Source organism: Pseudoliparis swirei, chromosome 20, assembly GCF_029220125.1.
Source record: "Pseudoliparis swirei isolate HS2019 ecotype Mariana Trench chromosome 20, NWPU_hadal_v1, whole genome shotgun sequence".
NCBI classification, from domain to species: Eukaryota; Metazoa; Chordata; class Actinopteri; order Perciformes; family Liparidae; genus Pseudoliparis; species Pseudoliparis swirei.
Window position 1 is genome coordinate 26,255,647 of NC_079407.1, and position 14,002 is coordinate 26,269,648.

A 14,002-nucleotide genomic window follows, 5' to 3' on the forward strand; every position below is an offset into this window, starting at 1 on the left:
GAGGACTGGCTCCTCAACTCCCTGGTCACTGCGTCATTGGTGGAAATTGGTTGATACAAGTTTACTTTCGCATATTTACTTTGAGAGAAAGAAAAGATGATTGTAATTTGGTAGAAAAACGTTGTACATTTCTAGAAATGTCCACATACACACACATGGGGTGCCTGCACCACCATGACACATCAGGGAAACAGACGAGGTTTGGTGGAGGAAACAGAAAGTGTGAACATTTGAACACGGGACATAAAACGTGAGGACGATGCTCTCCAGCATAGTGATGCATTTATAAACATATATACAGTGCTTGCTGTGGACAGGAGAAGCAGAGAGCTCCAGCGGACTGTCCTCTTGACGTCACAGGCAGTCTGCTCTGCTGCCGGACCGACAGCGACCACAGCGGCATCGGTGGCGCTGTCTCACCCAAATATGAAGAAATCAACAAAAAAATATATCAAATCATAAATAAATGATAATTTTACAATAAATAAGGAACGCTTCACGAATTTGCGTGTCATCCTTGCGCAGGGGCCATGCTAATCTTCTCTGTATCGTTCCAATTTTATTATGCGTGCTATCGAGATAACACAACTATACTAAGTTCCTGAGGGGTATATGAGGCCTTCTCCCCGCAGAGGGCCTCTATCAGGGTGCTGGAGCCGGGCCCACGTGGGAACCGACAACCGGGTTTAAACGCCCCTCTCTCTGGGCAGGAAACACAGGTCTGGGAGCTGCCCTGAACTGCACTCGGGTCCAGAACCTGGTCTTACGCGGTCTGACCCACTTCAGGTTCTGCCCGCCATGCTGAGGAACCCAAGAGGCTGCTGGGAAATCTAGGCAGAGAGGCCGTCTACGTCACTGGGTCAGGATTGGTGAGCGGCCGCCGAGAGGACAGAAGGATCTCTCACAGCTCCGCCCACATTCCTGAGACGGGAGGAGGAGAGAGAGAGACAGAGGTTGAGGATCCACAACGACAGCAATGTGTTTTAAACAACCAGGACTGTTTCTATTCTCTCTTCACATTATGTGGGTTCTTCCTGCTTTACTACTTCCTGTTTTTATTTGGTGCAGTTTCACAAACTCACCAGCAGGCGGCGCACTATGACCGCTGTGTGGAGAGAGAGGCGCTGCGGAACGAGGGAAACAAAATGAAAATGTGTAAATTGTGTTGCTCTTTAGTATTTGTCATGAATAAATGTTATAAATGCTTAAAACGGTGTAAAAATAAAGTAAATAAACGTATTGTAACGTTCATCGGGTTTCTCTTCATAAACAATTGTAAATGAACATGAAGAACACTTTTGAGATTTTGAGAAACAATAATAATATTATTATTTACAAAGGAAACCCCACAGGCTGGAGGAGTTACGGGAGTTTGAATTATTCACTTTCTACGATTACATTAAGAAATCTAACAATTTGATATTTGTTTTGATTTTTCATTCAAAGTTCTCTGCACAACAAACATGAATTGGCATTTTATTAAATCAGGAGTTCATATGAACACATTGGGAACACAAGCAGCAGTATTTCAATAAAAAAACAAAAACCTCTGACTCTTCTACTACTACGAGGGTACTCATCCAACACTCATCCCCCCCCCCCTTCTCTGTGAGCCACTGCTTTTATAAATTGTTTAAAATGTATTTATTGTAAGACAGGAGACAAAACAAAGACACATCACCAAGAGGACGACAGGACAGTGAGAAATAAAGCCATCAAAACACGCTTTAGTCAGAGCACTGTGAGCCTTTAGGAGATGAAACAAACACAGTGGATGAGTAGATGTACAGGTGGGTGTTGCTGTTTGCATGAAGCAGGTTTCTACTCAACCACCTCTGATCCTCTGGAGGTCTGAGCAGCTGCTGGGAAGATGCTCTGTGACCAAAGGAGCTCCGAGTGAACACGTGTTCCCTTGTTGTGATCTTTGAGAGGCGTGAAGAGGTGATGGGGCCATCGGGCGATCAGGCTCCCCCTCCTCACTCCCCCTCCCTCAAAAATCTAATCAAATGGTCCCCTGATAATAACCAATCATCCCACCAAATTTCATGCGATTCGGTTCAATACTTTTTGAGTTCTGCGAATAACACGCATACAAATAAATAAATAAATACACGGCGATCAAAACATAACCATCCGCATTTTCAATGCGAAGGTAATAAAGAACGAGCCAGAAAACTCTTTTGTAAGGTAATAAATACCAAGCCAGCTGGACATGCAGTCAGTGGCGGTTCGTCCATAGGGGGCGCTAGGGCGCCGCCCCTCTTAAAATTTGGAGATGAAAAAAAAAGAAGAAGAAGAAAAAGAAAAAAAAAATCTGTCAAAAAACATTATATGCCAAATCATTTAAATAGTAAATATACCGTGTTGACGCGCTAAATGTGTGTGGGAGACCGTAAGCCCCTGTCAACAACCACTTAAGTTAATGTGAAAAAATATAATATATCGCCATTATCACGGAGAGAAGCCCTCCCTTTTCGGGCGCTGGTCTAACGTGTGTGTGCATTGATACAACATTTCAGTCGTTTTGGCAAAGACCGGCTTCACATTGGCGGATGAAACTGAATCTTGGGCGCACAAATGTGCGCACGATTGGATTATTCGGCAGATCAGAGACCCGTATGTTCCCTCAGCCCATAGAGCAGTGTTGCCAGGTCCGGGTTTTCCTGCGGAATCGGGCCACTTTTGAAGTGTTGCGCTGGTTGAATTTTTGTCCTTGGTTCGGTAGACCTATTTTGCATGCAAATTACATGAATATCTTTAAATAAAAATCCATATTTTAAATGAAATAATTTATTCATACCCAAATCCTACCAAACTGACTCCAGATCAGCACGTACACATTTTATTTATGATAATATACTGTATCTAATTACACAAGGCCATTTTAGGACATAGGGGAAATAACTGTTTAGGGAAAACTGCTTTTAATGCTGGCAAACTAAACATATGTTGTTACTTTGTAGATATTACAATATATTTGGCAATGATAGCAATGCTGTTGGACTTTAAAAGCAGTGTATATGGTTTGGCACGGGCATATTTTGAGTTCTGATATTGGGCTGGTTTTTGGGCTGGTTTTGATTGGCCATTGGGCTGGTTTTGTCACACAGACCTGGCAACCCTGCTCACAATGGTTTTATATTGCTGAGGGTGAGTTGAGTGAAAACGATGTTGCACTATTTTGGCTATATTCTTTTATAAAATTAACCGTTTATGTTACATACAGTAATGGTCGCAAATACGATCACGGCGTCCAGCTATCGTGTCATTTAGACCGTCAACATATACGTTTGGTGGCGGTCTCATTGAGCCACTTTGGCACCGTTTGTTTAGCTACATCCGTCGCCCGACGTATATTTTCCTTGTGTAAATTGTGTTTTGCGTGTCTAGGAAGTGGAAGTGCAGAGACAGATCAGAAGGCAAATGTGTGTTCTGTTGTCTTCTGCAGGTATGTGTTTCCTTTGTTCAAAGTTAGAATTTTTCTGTTTCTGCTGAAATGACTCTAGCTCATGTAGTTATTTATTTTGTCCATTAGGGTCTCTGTTTTCCCTTGTATGTTACATGTCATGGTTTTTGATGAGAATTGTTATTATTTAGATTTAATGTGGTCCTGTCTTCCATGGACAATGGTTTTATTTTGCTGAGGGAAGTGGAAGTGCAGAGACAGATCAGAAGGCAAATGTGTGTGTTCTGTTGTCTTCTGCAGAATAAATAAGTGCTGGGAAAATCCACCATCTGAGCCGACTTCTTCCATGCCCGCTCCACATCTGTAACATCTGCTCTGAACCTCTTTCATGTGAGGTGAAACTCTTTATTTTGCAAACCTCTAAAACCCAACCCAATGTTTCTTAAAGAATTCTGCTCTGAACCTCTCATGCCCAAAGTTACACTGTGTTGATAGTTGTTGTTGGACAGTGTTGATGAGCACGCTGTGTTCTTGAAATAAAGCTTTGGTTTTTACAATATTCTACTCAAAACCTCTTTTCTTCTCATTGTTGAGTGCTATTTAAACCGCGTCGCCCAACTGCGCCCCCCCAAAAAAAAATTTCACCAGCCGCCACTGCATGCAGTACATCTTTAGATGCAGTGCCTCCCAGTCGGTGGCCTCTGTGTCCCCAGGAACGCAAACGGACCAGCAACCCTGCAGGGCGATCTCAGTGGGGCAGTTTGTATCCACCAGCTCCGTCCTCTGGTCACTACCTGGCAGCGATGCAGCCACAGAACTTCATTCATAATTCACGTCGCAGCGCTTTTAACGGTTACTTGGCTCGGCTTACGAGGCTGAGGCTCCAAATTACTTCATGTTTCATGTGATTTGTTGTCCGGCCATGCATGAGGGCGAACGTGTGCGTAGAGTTCTTCTGAATGGCTGAACAGGAAGACAGGTGGGTAAATATGGGAGTCATTAATATAGATATATATATATATATATAAAAATATATATATACTGTACATATATATAAATATATGCTTATAAATAAATATATACATATATAAATAAATATAAATATATATATGTAAATATATGTATGTACGCAAATATATATATATATATAAATATATATACTGTATGTGAATATACGTATATATACAGATAAATATATATATATATTTATATTAATAAATATATATGTATAGACATATATATATATATAAATATATATACATACAATATATGTATATATTTATATATATTTATATTAGGGCTGTCAGCGTTAACGCGTTAATCTATGCGATTAATTTGGCCGCGTTAACGCACTAAAATATTTTAACGCAATTAACGCAACTTTGTTTACTTCCGGTGTTCGTTGAAGTTGTTACACTCAAACCGAGTGTCAAACCGCGGCAGAACGGTTTAACACTGTTTCCGTTTTTAAAACAATTATTTCTCCACGAAAATAAGGAGCAGAAATCAGTTTAACTCGTGGATGAATCAGTCGGGTTTCCTCCTGCTCCTCCTTCCTCCCGTCTCCCCCTCTGACACACAGAGGAACGGAGGGGCGACGTGTCGGGTGACGCGGCGCGGAAAGAACTCGACACACGAAACCTTCAACGTGATTGGTCAATCCGTTTGTCTGTCAACATTTTGCGAAAAAAACAACCAATGAACACTCAGTAAATCACAAAGGACCCCCCACCTCACAGGTGAGGCTCATTAGCAGCCTGTCAGTCAGAGAGCAGAGAACACGGTCGAGGACAACTGTCCTTCATTATATATAGAGCTGAGATTGTTCTGGAATTTTTGATGTATAACACATGGGTATGTGTCATATGCAAACGCCTTTAAAAGGTGAATTTACATTTTTTTGTAAAATGTATAAAATGAGCCCAGCCTCCAGAGGGTTAACGTGACATATGTGAATGTCAGTCAGTTATCAAGGCCACTGGTTCTGCTGTTCATGTTAAAGATGACAGGACCAATGGGGTCTCAAATATACTTCTTTTTTTTTTACTAATCTGGATGTTTCACTGAAGAAACAATTTATCATCCACAATATTAAATACCTTGCTGGCACTTTATGGTTAGGAGCCTCTTTGAACACACAGCTCTGTGTGAAGTTTTGTCTTTAAAAAGAAGAACACTTTTTTTTTTATCGCGATTAATGAATTTCAAAATGTACGATTAATTAGTTAATTTTTTTTAATCGATTGACAGCCCTAATTTATATATACAACAGTGCTCAATTGTTTATGTGGAAACTGACAAATAGTTGTGTGAAGAATGAAAAAGTCTAAGGAATAGTTTAAATTCTGCCAACTTATCTCATTTCACGTCAACGTTAGATTGTCAGTTTTGAAAAGTTTCTGGAAAGGTGTGTGTGTGTGTGTGTGCCTGTGTGTGTGTGTGTTGGGGGTTGCCAACGCTTTTCAAACATCCAACAACCACTTGTTCCTAAGACCTTGAAGTCCTCCGTTAACTTTTGAGTACGCATGAAATACTTTTGCAATAAAGACGACATTGTCCCCGATACGTATGATAATTATGCTTTTTTCTTTATTTCTAATAGAGGCTGTCAGAGCGTAACAAACGACTGCAATAAAGGACCGGCTGCATGATGGAATTCAGTCCTCCACACATATGCATTTCAAAGCCCTTGGTGTGTGTGTGTGTGTGTGTGGGGGGGGGGCGGTAATGTGACAAACAAATTCAATAGAGCGGAGAGGAGATGAATCGACACGGAAACAGAGAAACAGATTCGTGTTTCACATCCAGACAGATTGTACCCAGAGATTCACTCATTCACCGACACACATATTTGGCCGGTGTTGACCATTAAAAACCTGCGTACTGTTTTCATATCCGTCGTGGCCAATAGCCGTACGAGCGTTGCTCAAGGGCTGATCCTCTGTGGCAGCGTTTCCCTCTTTTGTTTGGAATTTAACCAACTTGAAAACATCCCACAGGCCCGTCACACAGCGGTGCTATTGGTGGCGTTTGTTACTTTACGTTTCTTGTGTTCTTTGTTTGTAACTTTGTGTTTCGTGTGTTTTTATGTTTGTAACTTTGTGTTTCTTGTGTTTTTATGTTTGTAACTTTGTGTTTCTTGTGTTTTTTGGTTTTTAACTTTGTGTTTTTATGTTTGTAACTTTGTGTTTCGTGTGTTTTTATGTTTGTAACTTTGTGTTTCTTGTGTTTTTTGGTTTTTAACTTTGTGTTTTTATGTTTGTAACTTTGTGTTTCGTGTGTTTTTATGTTTGTAACTTTGTGTTTCTTGTGTTTTTTGTTTTTAACTTTGTGTTTTATGTTTGTAACTTTGTGTTTCGTGTGTTTTTATGTTTGTAACTTTGTGTTTCTTGTGTTTTTTGGTTTTTAACTTTGTGTTTTTATGTTTGTAACTATGTTTTTCTTTTGTTTTTGTAACAGTTTAGCTCCACACCTTCTTTTGTTTATTAGTTGTTTTCACCCTGTCTCAGTAACTATCACATCATTCCAGATCCTGCTTCCCATCTCGTTAGTCCAACTCCCTTCACCTGTTCTCTCCCCTGCCTCTGATCACTCCCTCGTTAGTCCCTCATTACCTTCACCTGGTCCTCATGCCCGTCTCACCTGTTGCCCATTCCCTCGTTAGTCCCTGTCGACTCAGGTTCCCTCACTTGTCCTCTGCCAGATTGTCCTGTGTTTTCATGCCAAGTTCTCCAGCGTTAACACCTCTGATTATCTGCCCCGCCCCTTTTTGGACTTGTTTGCTTCTTGGACTGATCTCCTGGTTTTGACCCAGCCTGTTTTCAACTAAAGACATTCATCTTTGTTACTCTTGTCTGAGTCGTGTTTTTGGGTCCACTCTAATAGCACCGTGACAGTTTTTGTATTTGTAACTTTGTGTTTCTTGTGTTTTTTGGTTTTTAACTTTGTGTTTTTATGTTTGAGTTTGTGTTTCTTTTGTTTTTCTATTTGTAACTATGTGTTTCTTATGTTTTATTGTTTGTAACTTTGTTTCTTGTGTTTTTTTTGGTTTTTATCTGTGTTTTGTTTGTAACTTTGTGTTTCTTGTGTTTTTATGTTTGTAACCATGTTTTTCTTGTGGGTTTTTTTTCCGGGTCACCCTCGAAAAATATATTTTAAATCCCATTGTGTTTCACCTGGTTAAATAAAGGTTTAATTGGAACAGAAAGGAATATTTTATCCCAGAGCAAAGCTGCTTGGCACGTTTATTTTGGGGGCTGTTAAGCTTTTGACCATCTTGTGTGTATCCTTAAAGCTTAAAGCTGAACACAATACACGTATCACATGGAACGGTACGGTAAACCCAGTAACAACTGTTCCAGACAGCTGTGCTCTGATGCTTAGGAAGAGAGAGCCGCTCTAATCTGACTTAATGATGCAATTTGTCTTTCAGCTACTCGCATGGATCCTGCCACATATACTTTGCATCACTTTTCCACTTCTCACTGCAGTGTTAAATAACTTAGCGCCTGCTCTACTTCACTCCCTCCATCGTGTGTGTGAATGCGGGGCTGGAGTTATTTTTTGAGGCAGTAAAGCACCAGAGCTGTGTAAAGCTCTGCCTGCACCCATACAAGGTTTTCAGATGCAATAGTATCATTTAAACTCCATCTACAAAGACAAACACTTAGATCTTTTTGTTTTTTTTGTTTAATGTGCAAATTCAATTGAACAATTATATAATTAGACTTCAATCAGCTATATTTTCAATTCCCTAGTTCCCTTCAGCTCTGGAGATATCCCTGCTCTACCCCAAACACCAGCTAGAGACTATAAACATAACACAATAGATCCATGAGTAGATAAAAACCTAGATATTTCCCCTCAGGAGTAAAAAAGGATAATGAAGATTGGCTCCCTAGTGATGTTCGACGTATTAACTTAAAGGATCTAAAAAGTTGCAGGTTTAAGTAACAATATTCTTGTACCTTGTACATCATGACCTTGGAGTAAAATGAATTAATCCTTCAGATTCAAGAAATCTGCATTAACCCACCAGGAGTATTCGATAAAAATTGAACACTGATGTTTTTCTTTACTTTTTGTAAATTTCCTCAAAATAAAAATATATTTAATAGTAATACACTACCGTTCAAAAGTTTGGGGTCATCCAGACAATTTCGTGTCTTCCATGAAAACTCACTTTTATTTATCAAATGAATTGAAAATTGAATAGAAAATATAGTCAAGACATTGACAAGGTTTGAAATAATGATTAATATTTGAAGTATTAATTTTGTTCTTCAAACTTCAAGCTCAAAGGAAGGCCAGTTGTATAGCTTATATCACCAGCATAACTGTTTTCAGCTGTGCTAACATAATTGCACAAGGGTTTTCTAATCAGACATTAGTCTTCTAAGGCGATGAGCAAACACAATGTACCATTAGAACACTGGAGTGATCGTTGATGGAAATGGGCCTCTATACACCTATGGAGATATTTCATTAGAAACCAGACGTTTCCACCTAGAATAGTCATTTACCACATTAACAATGTATAATAATAATAACATTCAATTATTATTATTATTATTATAGTGTGTATTTTTGATTAATGTTATCTTTATTGAAAAAACAGTGCTTTTCTTTGAAAAATAAAGACATTTCTAAGTGACCCCAAACTTTTGAACGGTAGTGTATATTTAAATGGGAACACAACTTGTGTTTCTAAGGGCCTTGTAATATATAAAAACTGTTAAAAAAAACCCTGAGGCGTCAGTAGTCTGATGTTGTCGCTAACATATACGATATAACACACGTTATATCACACATGTTAAATATTCATAATATCAACCCTTTCTATATCATCCATTGGTATTTTCTGCAGGCTGCCACACCTCCCGTCTCTTCCTCTCACACCACTTATACTGTCACACCAGGTTCCACCGTTTATTTGTTCTGTTTAAGTGGGACTCGTAAAGCACATTGGGATGCCTGGTCCTCCTGTGTGTACATGGACAAGTGTGTGTGTGTGCGTGTGTGTGTTTTCCCAGTGGATCCCAGTGGTTTGTAGATAGCTAGACAAAAACACACATTGAAAGAGGGTCAGTCAGAGGTGGAAGAAGTGTGTAGGGGGGGGGGGGGGGGGGGCACACAAGAGAATGGAGAGGCCGTGTGCAAATAAATTGGACCGAGACCGGCGGTGAAGCACAAGGACAACGTCTGATAAAACATATTTCTTCTTCATACGCTGAGGTCACACAGATACACAAATACAGAAGTGGATGAGGACTCTGAGCCACATCTCCTGACCCTCAGTATCTCAGGAGCTCCTCGACGTTTCAATGCAGACGGCTCTCTTCTTTGGCTCTTCTTTGGCTCTTCTTTGGCTCTCTTTTTCTCTCCCTCCCCATGACCTTCCCTTCCCTGCTTGGCTTCTCTCGTCATGTTTTGTCTTGTTTTATACTTGAGAGACTCTCCTCATCGCTTCAACTAAAACCATGGACCGATCAACTGATCATCTGATCAACTGGTCTCTCAACGCACTTCTCGGCGAAGCTTGGGTTGAACCTGCCCGTCCTGCCGGGCGTTGCAGCTGGTTACCCGATGGACGTGTCGGTGTGCAGCAGCCCGCCGAGAGGGAGTAGATGACATCTACCTATTCGAACTATGATTACAGGATTTCTGCTGTTTGATTTGGCGTTGCCCTGGTTTATCGGAAAATTAAGGAAAGGGTGACCGTTAAAAGCCCCTAAGGCTGCCCGACGAAATTGGATCGATTTGAAAATGGGAGGAAAGTGGTGGAATAGCAGGTGCAAATTGGATGTAGCTGCTGGCAGACCAAACAATCCCAATCTTATCTGCTTTCGCCTCCTCAACCAGAACGGTGCCTTGGCCAAGGCGTTACTGAACAACAACTCCCTGAAGATCGCTGAAGTGAGAACCTCTCATTCCTTCCCCTATCCACAGACACCTGTGGTTGTTTTCCAGGACCTTTCAAGGCTATCTCCATGGCAACGACCATCTTGCGGACTGAGCTGTCTGTTGTGGCCTGGGGAGGACGACATACCAGAACTACGAACTTTCAATAATACTGATTGCATTCAGTACCCTCCCCATCCCACGCCGCCTGCTTTTTACCCCCAGGGACGGACGGGCTGTGGCTGGCGCTGCTGTGTTGGCGCGGACCGGCTGGCTGCTTGTCGGTGCTGGTTACCTTCTGCCCCCAATGGATGGGCTTAGATCACCCAGTTGTTGGATTACCTCCCTCCCCTTCTCGTTGCAAGTCATGTCTATAATGGATGTGCTTATCTCCTAAGGTGTTTTTCCTGCTCCCCACTGTACCCCTCTCGGGCATAGTCGGGCGTTGGTGTTTTTCTCCTTTTCTCCTCATGTTATGCTGTAATCTTTCATCCACCCTTTCTTGTAATTTCGATGCTTTTGTACCTGTACTCTGGCAAACGACAAATAAATATATCAATCAATCAATCAATCAATCAATCAATCAATCTGGTCGCATGAGCTTCGGCTTCTTTGAAACATTGCTGGCAATACAAGAACTATACGGACAATGTAAATAACTGTTTTGTATATATTTCCCTATCTTTGTAATGCAATAATATTTCAGTGTTTGTTTTCCATTATAAGCATGGTTCAAATATCAGCAGCAGAGAAGTGGCTGCCCATTGGTCAACACTGAGAACGATAGTAATCATACACACAACCGACCCCTTAACCGACCCCTCAACCGACCCTCAACCGACCCCTCAACCGACCCCTCAACCGACCCTCAACCGACCCTCAACCGACCCTCAACCGACCCTCAACCGACCCCTTAACTGACCCCTCAACCGACCCTCAACCGACCCCTCAACCGACCTTCAACCGACCTTCAACCGACCCTCAACCGACCCCTCAACCGACCCTCAACCGACCCTCAACCGACCCTCAACCGACCCCTCAACCGACCCTCAACCGACCCTCAACCGACCCCTCAACCGACCCCTCAACCGACCCTCAACCGACCCTCAACCGACCCTCAACCGACCCCACAACCGACCCTCAACCGACCCTCAACCGACCCTCAAGCGACCCTCAACCGACCCCTCAACCGACCCTCGCCTGACCCCCCTCCCTCCCCCTGTAAACGGCACAACGTCTCCATCAGGATGCAAAGAGGTGAAGAGATCCAGTTCTCTCGGAGCACTTCAACGATGACAGACGACGCCGTTGCGACGCTTCCTCGGTGCGACTGGAAGGAGTGCGTCTGGAGAACGTCTCCGGAGGGCAAAAGGTCGATGGATGTTATTATCGCGGCTGTATACCTTCGGCAAAATGTGGTTTACGTTGCGTTCGTGTGCCGAAAAGACGGGGCCCGGACCGAGACTACGCCTGAGGGTCCCCACTGCTCGGTTCTTTAACGCTACATTAATACATTTAGCTCACGCTTTTATCCAAAGCTGTAGACACGGCTACAGGGAGACATTCAGGGAAGTGTCTTGCTCAAGGACACATCGACTAGGGCGGGGGATTGAACCGCCAACCCCCTGATTGAGAGGCGGACCTGCTGACCACAGTCGTCCTTTTCTTCGAGAAGGTTTTGAGTCGGCGTACAAAACGACTTCGCACCTGTCGACATCCGAACATCTGGATTGTGACGTTTGTCACTTTGGAATCATCCGGTATTACAAAGTTAAAAGTTAAAAGTTAAAGCTCATTTGCCGTTTTTCGTCTCTCATGAACGCCCGTTTTAATTTTTTTACGTAGCTTGAATAAGAATAAACAGTTTCTTCCACTTCCTGTCGTCATGACGACTCAAACTTGAGATGACTGTAGTGACCCGCGTTGTGTTTAAAACGCCGGTCCTCTGCTTCCTCGTAACTACGACGACCAACGGGAGGAACGGAAGACTGGAAAATATTCAGTCGACAAAGTGATTGAATTTAAATAGAAAAGAGGAATTGTTGGCTAAAATTAATTTGACATACAACTGAACTGAAGACGGTTGTAATAAAGAATACAAATCAAGGGTAGCCAGATTATTAATTTAGAGCTAAATTCTGCTCTTTGTAGAACTGCATCTTATCTTAGAGAGAACGTTTTGAGTATAACCTGAAATTACCAAATCAATGTACCTTTTAATGTATTACACAGATGTGTTCCACAGATTAGCAATTTGGATATTCTGCAATATTTGTCAAGTCAATTGTATTTATACAACCCAATTTAACAAAATGTGCCTATAGGGACTTTACAGTCTGTAAAAAATACAACATCCTCAAAATGAATGGGGACAATAATGGAGGAAGAGAAACACATATAATGTGTGTGTGTGTGTGTGTGTGTGTATCAACATGGTAAAATTAGGAAGAGAAACAAATGTCCATTATAATATGGCAATGTAACATGTGTGTGTGTGTGTGTGTGTGTGCGTGTGTATCAACATGGTAAAATTAGGAAGAGAAACAAATGTCCATTATAATATGGCAATATAACGTGTGTGTGTGTGTGTGTGTGTGTGTTTTGGGAGAAAGAGAGATGAGAGGAGATGACATGATAAAGATGACTTGAGAATAATAATTAATACAAGGTGTTAAATACTGAATGAAAGCAGGTGATGGAATAAAGAGATCCGACAGGTGTAAAATGGGGCGTGGCCTCATGTAGAAAATTGAAAGTTATCAGACAATGAAGTTAAAATTGTGTCAAATATTCAACTTTTTAGTTCAAATTCTATCTTGAAATATTTATTATATATATAAGATGATTATTACTAAATTCTGCTCTTTGTAGAACTGCATCTCCTGATGGCGCCGCGGACGGTCGCCTCGGTGTGTTGGTGCGCGATGTTTTTTGTTGTTTTCGTTTTAAATACTGTTTTCTGCTGGGATTCCCAGAGCTCTTTCACCAGAGAAGAGCTCTTGAACATCAGGGGAACAACTCCAGCGGATTTACTTCCAACGTTTTTAACTTCTGTGGAGTTACTGGACATTTTTGTAAAAGGTGTGCTCACCTTCGCCCACGCGGTGAGCGCGGCGGAGAGGAAGCGTTCAGGGCGCTTATGCGGCTACGGAAACGGGATCTCGTACAGCGCTGCGGGCATATTTCTCTCCAACGTCCGCTCACTGTGCAACAAACTGGACGAACTCCAGCTGCTGGTGGGGAGAGACAGAGACTTCTCCTCATCCTCCGTTCTGTGCTTCACGGAATCATGGCTAAGTGGATCGATACCAGATTCTGCGCTCCAGCTCGCTGGCTTCCAGCTGTTCCGAGCGGACCGGGTCACGGAGCTCTCCGGAAAAAAAAAGGGTGGAGGAATCTGCTTCTACCTCAACAACGGCTGGTGCAACGACGTACGGTGATTCTACAGCACTGTTCGCGGACCTGGAATCTTTATCATTCACTGCAAACCCTTCTACTCCCACGTGAGTTCGCTTCATTCATCCTGGCGGAGTTTACATGCCGCAGGGGAACGTGAACGAGGCACAACAGACCCTCGCCGAACAGATACGGTGTGTGGGCGGACCTTCCGGACTCTTTAGTTATTGTACTCGGGATTTTAACAAAGGAAACCTCAGCCACGAACTCCTAAATATAGACAGTTAATTAAATGCCCTA

The 14,002-nt window shown here is 42.2% G+C and overlaps 1 non-coding gene across 1 annotated transcript; it reads right to left on the reverse strand.

Moving 5' to 3' along the window:
* Nucleotides 1-480: 480 nt before the first annotated feature.
* Nucleotides 481-586, reverse strand: LOC130211435 (U6 spliceosomal RNA). The gene has a single exon (XR_008835062.1). It is a non-coding gene; the product is annotated as a U6 spliceosomal RNA (small nuclear RNA).
* Nucleotides 587-14,002: the final 13,416 nt, after the last annotated feature.